Genomic DNA, 10742 nt, shown 5'->3' with positions numbered 1-10742 from the left:
ATATAAATATCCTTCTTCAAACAGAGAGCCAGTTTGGCATAGTGGTTAAGTGTGCGGACTCTAATCTGGGAGAACTGGGGTTGATTCCCCACTCCTCCGCTTGCACCTGGCTGGATGACCTTGGGCAAGCCATAGTTCTGATAAGAGCTGTTCTTGAAAAAGAGCAGTTTCTGTCAGAGCTCTCTCAGCCCCACCTACCTCACAGGGTATCTGTTGTGGGGAGGGGAAGGGAAAGGAGTTTGTAAGCCGCTCTGAGACACCTTTGGGTAGTGAAGAGCGGTATATATATCCAACTTCTTCTTTGAAAAAGTGGGCTTTTGTTTTTATCATAGGAGTCCCAGGTTCTTTGATAGAATGATGTAAAATATGAAAGGTTGCAAACCACTGGTCTAGAAAATAGGTGTTACATAGCAGTAGAATTACAGTAGAGGAAGGCCTCTGGGCCCTGTATCTTTTGTGATGGGCCCTCCTAGCTACTTTGTAAAAGTCTTCAGAGTATTTATGATTTGGCCATGACTCCTTTAAGCTCTTCTTTGTTGTGTTTGGTTCTGGTACCACAAGGTATGTGTTTTTGCATTCCCCACTATATTTATCTCCAACCTTGGCAACAAGGACAGGGTACCTTAGTTGGAATATATGTAGACTGTTTTCTTCAAAAACTCAGGCTATATTTAATAAGGCAGCCTTGGAAAGTGATCTCTTTTTACTCAGTGTGTGCTTCTTTTCAATGTTGCTGTGGGACTGTATTGGGTGGCTGACAATGTCACGAAACAAGTTCATGGGTAAAAATACAGAGGAAGCCTCAATGAATAGCATTGTGTTAAACATGCTGCAACTTTTGAGTCTGTGCATGGTTCTTCCTTGTCTCCAATACAGTTCTATAGCTACCAGCAGCTTTTGGACTAGAACTGCATTGACTGGGGTGCTGTCAAGTAAATAGTTAAAACTTTGTTTAATATATAACACAAGCCTGCTTTTTTTTTTGCTTTGCATACCATTGCCATAACAGAGACAGCAAAAATGTATATTTCCCATGGCAGTTTTATTGCCAGTTGGCCTTCAGACTATTTGGTAAAGTTAAGAAATATTTCATTCATGATGGCTTTCAAATTACCAATAAAAGTTTGTATTTTATTGGCATTTCTGCTTTGATCATATTTACTTATCCAGAATGTTTTATTTGCCTTTCCTGCAGAGCTCATTTTATAGACATAACCATATGCCATGTAACACAATAAAAATAACAGATTAAAGCTCAGAAACCTCTCAGAGAAAAGCAAAAACCACACCAGTTGCTCACTCTGACATGCTGACTGCTATACCATATTGGCTTTAGAAATACATGTGATCACGGGGGGGGGGAGGCGTGGCTAATTGCCCCCGGAGGAAACTAATGCGCGGCCGCCTGAGCACACATCCTGGTCGAGGTCCCGTGGTTAGGGGGGAGAAGCCGCGCCGTGCAATCGCACTAGCAATCACTCTTTGTGCGCATGCGCTGTTGGGCGCTGTTGCACAACCTGCGGAGACTTGGGAGACAAAAAAACCCCTTGGGTGCAACAAACAGCGGCGGGGGCCGGATGCCACGTAAGTCCACCAGAAACGCGATCAGACGCCCGCCCTTGCCCCGCAGCTTCCGGAAACTAGTACCTTGGAGGTACTAGTTTTTTACTTCGCATCTTTGCCGGGAAGCCTCGGGTTAGCCACGGGAGCTCTCTATGCTTCCCAGATGTTGCGGTGTGATCGCGCCCGGAAAATCCGCCTACCATCCGTATCGTCATCCGTATCCGTGTGACCGCAGCCCATATTGGCTTTAGAAATACATGTGATCGGTTTTTAATTGCTTGCAAATTCACACTCTTAAATTGAAATGCACTGGCATGTCTGACTCTACAAATGCTATTTTTCAAGCTTTTTACTTTCAGACTATCTCACAGCAAACTTTCTCTTGCAGCTACATTGAAAGGAGTCCAGTGTCGCAGTGGGCAACATTTTACCTGAAGACACAGATGAACTTCAAAAGCAACCTCATGTTCAACATCAGTGATTATTCTAAAAATCAATTTGTAAGTATTTATAGTGTCTCATAAGTGTTTATTACCTAAAGGCACTGGGACTCTTGAACAATGGCCTTAGGTAGGCCTCAGCCTCCTATCTTTAATATGGGGATAGTAATATTCACCTTCCTTACAAGATGGTCATGGGGATTACTGAGAACATTATGTGTGAAGAGCTTGGACTACTTGAAAATGCGATATATATGCCAAGCACTATTATTACTGACGTTTATCATTGATAGATAGGTAGACCACTCAGAGCATTGTTTAAACCAGGGTACAAGATGCATTTGAGGGGTGATGGGGTGCAATTTAGAATATTTTGTCTTAAGAATTCTGTGAATCCCTGCATTCAGATCAAATAATTATATAAGGTTTGGCCTCACTCGAGTGCCTGGTTGCTCATGTGAAATCTCCAGAACCCATTCGCTTTTGTTTAATTTAAAATAGTTTTCAAACCTGGAGAGACAATTTTAATTTGCAAAGCCGCATGTCTTAAGTGTTATATGGGGGCCCAGGAGAACCTGTGTTGCAGTTTTAAGTTCTATCCTGGAATCACATCGTGGCTAGTTATGAATTCTCAGCCTCATTTTCCTGTCTACAAAATGGAAGTGATAGCACCAAGGCTCGGATACTGTTTGTGGGACAGCTTCCTGTTGTAATCATTCATGCCAGTCTGCTTTCAGTGGACACTGTGTAAGGACGTGCCTAGTGATAGATGGCATGCCCAACCTGAAGCAATTATTTTTCTGACCCAGCAAATCAAATAATCACACAAAGAAGTGCTTTATTTATAATCACCATTAGTAAATGAGATGTATAACTTGTTAATTTTTTTAAATCAAAATGTCACTTTTGATAAATTAATTTCCTTTGGTTATTTTGATCTCAGTTTTAAAGTGCTGAGTGTGTTAGTAGGAATAGCTTTTGTTCAAGAACAAGGTTCTCAGCATCTCACAGAACAAGACCATAAATTGGATAGGTTTCCAATAAGCTAATTATGGTTTTGATCCAGAGAACCTTTTCTTGAGCAAAAGGTACTCCAACTTCCAGTGATGCCTCACAATAGACTGCAGTCCCTTGTGCCGCGTTGCGTGCCGTTCCAGATGATCCCGTGTTAGTTTTTCAGGGACTGCAGGGAAGAGAAAGGAAAGTCCTGTTGTACAAGTAGAACTTCCTTTGAAATTCTATGTATAAACCAATGAATTGGGGGAGTGGGGAATCCTGGAAAGCTACAGAATAACATAGTTATTACCAGAGCTGTTAATTGCACATAAGTTTAAGAACTCAGTGCTGTGATTGTGTACTTAGAAGTAAGTCCCTCTGAATTTAGCTTGATTTGCTCTTAAGCGACAGTGAACAGGAAGGCAGCCGGTATGCATACTCGGCAATTAAACTCCGTGTACTTTACTGCTAAGAAAACATGCATAGGACTGTGCTACATGTGATTTAACTCTTGAGCTTCATTATATTAATGAAGTAATATTTGTTTTTAAAATATTCTATACCTGGACTAACATTAAATACAGAGCTGAAAGACGTATCTATGACTGTGTTGTATATCATTATCCTGTTCAAGTTGCCTCAGGTATCCAAGAGAACAGCTAGGCAATAGTCAATAAAAAGTAATGTTTGCCTTTTCTTTGTGTAGCAGAAGAAAGGTTTTGAAAAGCTTAAGCATCTGTTACACATTTGCCCAAAACAAAGAAGCCAGCAAGACCTCCTGCAGGTAAGAGTGAGCACAGCTCATTACATAATAATATTCAAAGCTGCAATATGAAAAATGATTAATTTCAGCACAATTTATCCTGTGGCTTTTGTTGAAAATACTCATTTTATAAACTTGATAATGTGTGATGATAACTAATTATCTAATTATTATTCCAAGTCTCATGATAGTCATTTTAAAATGCAAACGTTCTTAACATGGGGTGTTATTTTTTAAAAGAATCTGCATTTGGATTCAGGTGGTGTATACAGAGACTTTGGTTTTTGGGTTTTTTTCCGCCTCTCATACCATGCAAGTGATCTGAGCACAGAAACTTAGTAGCTGGATGTATTCATAGTTTTAATGAAATATTAGTAGATTGTTTCTTAAATGGAAGGGGAGAAGTGAGGCCTAGAGGGATCATAGCTTAACTGCATACCTTAATTCTAAATAAATGTACTTGGCAAAAACAGTTGTATTCCCACAACCTACAAAACCTAAAAAAAATGTGTTCAGGATTAGGGTACAAGACAGAAAAACCTATGGTATGTTGTTATACTGGATACACTGGAACATGCTTAATTTGAAACAGTAAAACATGGTGTTTATATGTAGTAATCTTTAATCAATGCATTCTATTACAAAAAAGCTTTCTGTGTTTATCTGTTGTGGAGTTTCCAGGTCCCTCTGGCCACCAGCAGGGGATGGGGGAGTAGAGTTGCCAGCTCCAGTTTGGGAGCTCCTGGAGATTTGGGGATGGAGCCTGGGGACGACAGGGACCTCAGTGGAGTACAATGCAACCACTTCCCTACAAGCAGCTGTGCCGCCATCGCTCTTCTGTTTCCCCTGGTCGTATTGGTCAGTTTCACACTATTTGCTGTGCAGCCGCATTTTGACCCACATCTCCTCCTGATTTCTTCCGTGTCTTCTCGATCCTCAAAAAACAGGATCAAGAAGACGCGGGGGAAATTGGGGGGAGATGCGGGTCAAAATGCGGCCACGCAGCAAATAGTGTGAAATTGACCAATACGACTGGGGGAAATGGAAGAGCCAAGGCAGCACAGCTGCTTGTGGGGAATTGGTCTGCTATAAAGTCCACCAAAGTATCCATGTTGTCCAGGGAAACTGATCTCTGTAGTCTGGAGATGAGCTGTAATTCCTGGAGTATTTATATAGGACTATTTCCTTTCTTTGTCCATGGTGACCTGTACGGATGGTTATGCTTTTTGCCTCTTCATCAAGTAAATTGGGTAATCGCCTCTCATGCACTAAGGTATAAAGAGACCTATAATTCATTTTGTTAGCTATCTGTAAAATAAACAGGCTTTTACAGTGCATAGATTTTTGGTTTAAGTGTTTCAATATAAAAAGCTTTTTTTGTAGGCTTGGTTCAATATAGATTTGACAAATATTGACAAAACTTTCTTCCTCTTAATGTTGCATCACAAGGTGTTGATTCATGTACTGTATCAATAAACAACAAACTATGAAGTTCTTTTGTATTGTGCCAGAAATTTATTTGTTAGATTTATTAAACTGTGCTGTATAAATCATGGTTTGTCGAAACCATTAGAAGGATTAACAAACTAAAACCATCCATCAACTGGCAGTTGCATCTGGTAATGCAGCTATTTAGATTCTATTACTAGCTGGGCTCTAGAAATGGAGTCAAGGAAAGTCCATTATTATTATACAATTCGGAGTTTTTCTGTTAAAGAGAGCTTTCACTAGATGCCGTCTTTCTCTAGATACTCATGATGAGAGAACTCTCTGAAAAGAATGCAATTTTTGCGTGTCAGGGCACCAGTAGAGGCCTGCTGGTGGAAAATGCCATCCAGTCTCAGCCAAGTTATCGCTACCCTGTAGGGTTTTCAAGGCAAGGGACAAACAGAGGGGGCTTGCCATTGGCTGCCTCTGCATAACAACCCTGGACTTCCTTGGTGGTCTCCCATCCAAGTACTAACCAGGGCCCACCCTGCTTAGCTTCTGTGATCTGACAAGATTGGGCCAGTCTGGGCTGTCAAGGTCTTGTGTATTGTTTGTCTTACTACAAGTATTACAATTATATCAAGAAGTCTGATTGTCAAAACGGGGAACAAGTATAACTTAAACAGTGTTTAAGAAGTTTCTTTAGTTGCAGCCAAGTAAACTTTTGTTTCACTTGCAATGAAACTGTGTCCTTAAAATCCGTCTGTGGAGGCATTTCTATTGTGCTTCCTTCTTGGAAAATCCTGGCTGCTGCAGTCCAGCTCTCTGCCCTGTTATTCATTACCAGTAATAAGCCATAATGCATGGTACTTCCATGAACTATTTCCTTTGGGCATAAAAATGGTTGATGCAGCTCTACCCCTGATCCTAATATAAAATATGCTCTTCCCCCCTCAGATTCAAGCATGTTTGAAGACAAACAGAGGCTTTCAGTGCTTGCCTAGCAAAGCACAACTCCAGTTGTGCCAAGCGCTAATCTACCAAGAGTAAGTAAAAAAAAGCCTGGGCGCTACTGGTGTATTGAGCATTGGATCCACGCCATAAGCTTCCTGCAGAAAGCTGGGTCAGAAGGTGAACATTTTTCAACAAGGTTGAAATTCTTTTGATTAAATATTTATCATACTTCAGAAAGGCTCTGCCCCGTTAAAATAAAATATTGACAAATAGAAGCTACATAATAGTTTGCTGGTATTCTGTGATTTCACCTGCAGTGTTTTAAGGGAGAGCTTCAGGGCCTTTGGTGACTAAGACAAAAACAAACAAACAAACCCAACCCTAAGTTTATTGTGGAGACGTTATAGGCAGTTGCTAGCATCATGGATTACTAAACAAAGGTGCATTAAAACTGTACAGAGGTGTTTCCCCCCCCCTTACTTTATGGCCTTTACTGTAAAATGTGAACCAAGGCTTTTAAAACCCCACCGCAATTATCTTAAGGTAGAGAAATAATATCATCTTCATTTCACAGATGGGAAAACTTTAGTCAGAGTGAAGTCAGATGTTAAAGTCATGGTTCTTCACTCAGGTGTGAGCCTGGCTTCTTCAATTTTTGATACACTTGTATGCAAGCAAGTTGAGCTGACTCTATTATATCCCATTACGGTGTTTGTAGGTGCTATCAGAAGTGGAAGTGACTTGGCTAAATTCAGACAAGAAGAGTCTAGCAAAATTGTATACAAATTCCATAAATGTTACAACTCAGGCTGTGTAATTTGCCTTCATGGCAAAAACTGAGTACATATTATTTTCAGTTAATTAAAATGCTATCTGGATAATCTGTTGAACGCAATAAGCAGAGACAAGAATGGAGCATGGAGCAAGTTTTTTCCCCCTTGGGACTTCCTGCTGGTGGAGATCCAAAGGCAGTCTAGATAGCAAAGTCCATCTGAAAATCACAGGGTGCAAGGCAAGACAGGAGTTGTGGTCACTAGATTCACAGACATGTGACTCATTGTGACCACGGCTGGAAAGGCATGCCAGCTTGGCTTAAGTAAGCCTCTCACAATGAGCTCAGTTATGCAAGGCAAGGTCCTGCAATCACTCAGGGTTGCTGTCAGCCAAACACTGGCCTTGAGCCAAGAGGCATGCACTGCTCCTTCTCTCTGTAAGTTGCTGTGGGTTCGCTCCCGGTGTTGGTCTGCTACTGAGGGGGAATCAGAGGAGTTGTCCTGCCACAGCTGTTCTTCATCATTGCCTCTCAGTCTGCCTGGAGGAGTCAGGGTCAGCTGTCAGCATTGAATCATGGAGCTCCTGTCTTTCCTCAGCTTTCTTGTGAGCTGGGCCCCAGTTCTGTGACACACAAGGAGTCTTCCTCCAGGCTGAGGTCTGATTGGTCAAGCTGACCCACGACAGATATTATGCTTTATGCCAGTTTGGCTTGTGGAGGATTGCAAAACTCTGGAAGCTTCCCTACAAGAGGCTGATATTGGAGAACTATAATCTGCTTAAAATGTTATGGTTATCAGCTATTCTGTCCCATTTCTACAGGTAGGTATTAAGTCAGGCAGATGGGGAAGCCCAGTTGGCATCTTTGGAAGAACAATAGAAAATGATGAGAAATCACTATATACCATTTACAAGTTTTTAAAGAAAGAGGCTGATGGCAGGAAATGGGCAGAAAATTCCCATGTGGATGCTGAGTTGCCTGTGTGCATCCCTCCTCATATGCATCAGCCATGAATGCAAAGCAGCAAATCCTTGCTGCGTGGATGCTGACTTAATTTTCATTTTATATCATTTCTCCAGGTATGAAGCTGGAACTATCATTATAAAGCAAGGGCATGTGGCCGCTGAATGTTATTTAGTATTATCTGGAAAGATAAAAGTTGTAATGGCAGATGAACATTCCAAATCCAAGGACTTCACCCCTGAAACATTATGTGAAGCAGAAGAAGGAGATTTCATAGGGGTAGCTATTTTCATATAAAATAATTTTGAGAAATTTGGCCTCTCACACATGAAGTTGTCTTATACTGAATCAGACCCTTGGTCCATCAAAGTCGATATTGTCTACTTAAACTGGCAGAGGCTCTCCAGGGTCTCAGGCAGAGGTCTTTCACATCACTTATTGCTAGATTTTTTAACTGGAGATGCCGGGGATTGAACCTGGGACCTTCTGCATGCTAAGGAGAGGTTCTACCACTGAGAGTAGAGATTAAAAAATAGAGATTAAAATACATAAAAGAGAAGCCCTCCAGAAACACATCATTAATTTTACTAGGTAATTTTATTATTCTGCTAGTTATCTATGGCCAAAAAGTTTTCATTAGAAAAATGGGAGTCAAATGGGATCAGCATAGATATATCTTATAAGTCTGTGGACCCAGCATGATGTAGTGAATAATTTAGCAGGCTTGAACCTGGGAGTTTTGGTTCAGATCCCCCTCAACCATGGAAATCATCTGGGCCAATTTTTAAAATTATTTAATTGGTTCAATTTTTCCCCCCCCCCCTTCCCACAAGCGGGCTTAGGGCGGGTTACAACATTAACACAAAACAATAAAATAAAGATAAAAATATAAATTTAACCATTAGACGATGGCGATCAAACTACATCACAACTATTACAGTGGTGCCCTGGTGTTAATATCTCCCAACCTATAACAATGATGGGATAATCAATATTTAGCTGGGTCTTTCTGCTCCCCCCCCCTTACTTTATGGCCTTTACTGTAAAATGTGAACCAAGGCTTTTAAAACCCCACCGCAATTATCTTAAGGTAGAGAAATAATATCATCTTCATTTCACAGATGGGAAAACTTTAGTCAGAGTGAAGTCAGATGTTAAAGTCATGGTTCTTCACTCAGGTGTGAGCCTGGCTTCTTCAATTTTTGATACACTTGTATGCAAGCAAGTTGAGCTGACTCTATTATATCCCATTACGGTGTTTGTAGGTGCTATCAGGAGTGGAAGTGACTTGGCTAAATTCAGACAAGAAGAGTCTAGCAAAATTGTATACAAATTCCATAAATGTTACAACTCAGGCTGTGTAATTTGCCTTCATGGCAAAAACTGAGTACATATTATTTTCAGTTAATTAAAATGCTATCTGGATAATCTGTTGAACGCAATAAGCAGAGACAAGAATGGAGCATGGAGCAAGTTTTTCCCCCCTTGGGACTTCCTGCTGGTGGAGATCCAAAGGCAGTCTAGATAGCAAAGTCCATCTGAAAATCACAGGGTGCAAGGCAAGACAGGAGTTGTGGTCACTAGATTCACAGATATGTGACTCATTGCGATCACGGCTGGAAAGGCATGCCAGCTTGGCTTAAGTAAGCCTCTCACAATGAGCTGAGTTATGCAAGGCAAGGTCCTGCAATCACTCAGGGCTGCTGTCAGCCAAACACTGGCCTTGAGCCAAGAGGCGTGCACTGCTCCTTCTCTCTGTAAGTTGCTGTGGGTTTGCTCCTGGTGTTGGTCTGCTACTGAGGGGGAATCAGAGGAGTTGTCCTGCCACAGCTGTTCTTCATCATTGCCTCTCAGTCTGCCTGGAGGAGTCAGGGTCAGCTGTCAGCATTGAATCATGGAGCTCCTGTCTTTCCTCAGCTGTTTCTTGTGAGCTGGGCCCCAGTTCTGTGGCACAAATGGAGTCTTCCTCCAGGCTGAGGTATGACTGGTCAAGCTGACCCACGACAGATATTATGCTTTATGCCAGTTTGGCTTGTGGAGGATTGCAAAACTCTGGAAGCTTCCCTACAAGAGGCTGATATTGGAGAACTATAATCTGCTTAAAATGTTATGGTTATCAGCTATTCTGTCCCATTTCTACAGGTAGGTATTAAGTCAGGCAGATGGGGAAGCCCAGTTGGCATCTTTGGAAGAACAATAGAAAATGATGAGAAATCACTATATACCATTTACAAGTTTTTTTAAAAAAGAGGCTGATGGCAGGAAATGTGCAGAAAATTCCCATGTGGATGCTGAGTTACCTGTGTGCATCCCTCCTCATATGCATCAGCCATGAATGCAAAGCAGCAAATCCTTGCTGCGTGGATGCAGCTGTTATTGCTGACTTAATTTTGATTTTATATCATTTCTCCAGGTATGAAGCTGGAACTATCATTATAAAGCAAGGGCATGTGGCCGCTGAATGTTATTTAGTATTATCTGGAAAGATAAAAGTTGTAATGGCAGATGAACATTCCAAATCCAAGGACTTCACCCCTGAAACATTATGTGAAGCAGAAGAAGGAGATTTCATAGGGGTAGCTATTTTCATATAAAATAATTTTGAGAAATTTGGCCTCTCACACATGAAGTTGTCTTATACTGAATCAGACCCTTGGTCCATCAAAGTCGATATTGTCTACTTAAACTGGCAGAGGCTCTGTTGCCAGATCTTTTAATTGGAGATGTCGGGGATTGAACCTGGGACCTTCTGCATGCCAAGGAGAGGTTCTACCACTGAGAGTAGAGATTAAAAATATAGAGATTGAAATACATAAAAGAGAAGCCCTCCAGAAACACATCATTAATTTTACTAGGTAATTTT

The sequence above is a fragment of the Gekko japonicus genome, unplaced genomic scaffold, assembly GCF_001447785.1.
Source record: "Gekko japonicus isolate JY-2015 unplaced genomic scaffold, Gekko_japonicus_V1.1 scaffold2718, whole genome shotgun sequence".
NCBI classification, from domain to species: Eukaryota; Metazoa; Chordata; class Lepidosauria; order Squamata; family Gekkonidae; genus Gekko; species Gekko japonicus.
The sequence above is the reverse complement of the archived record's forward strand: the minus strand, read 5'-3'. Positions refer to the sequence as shown.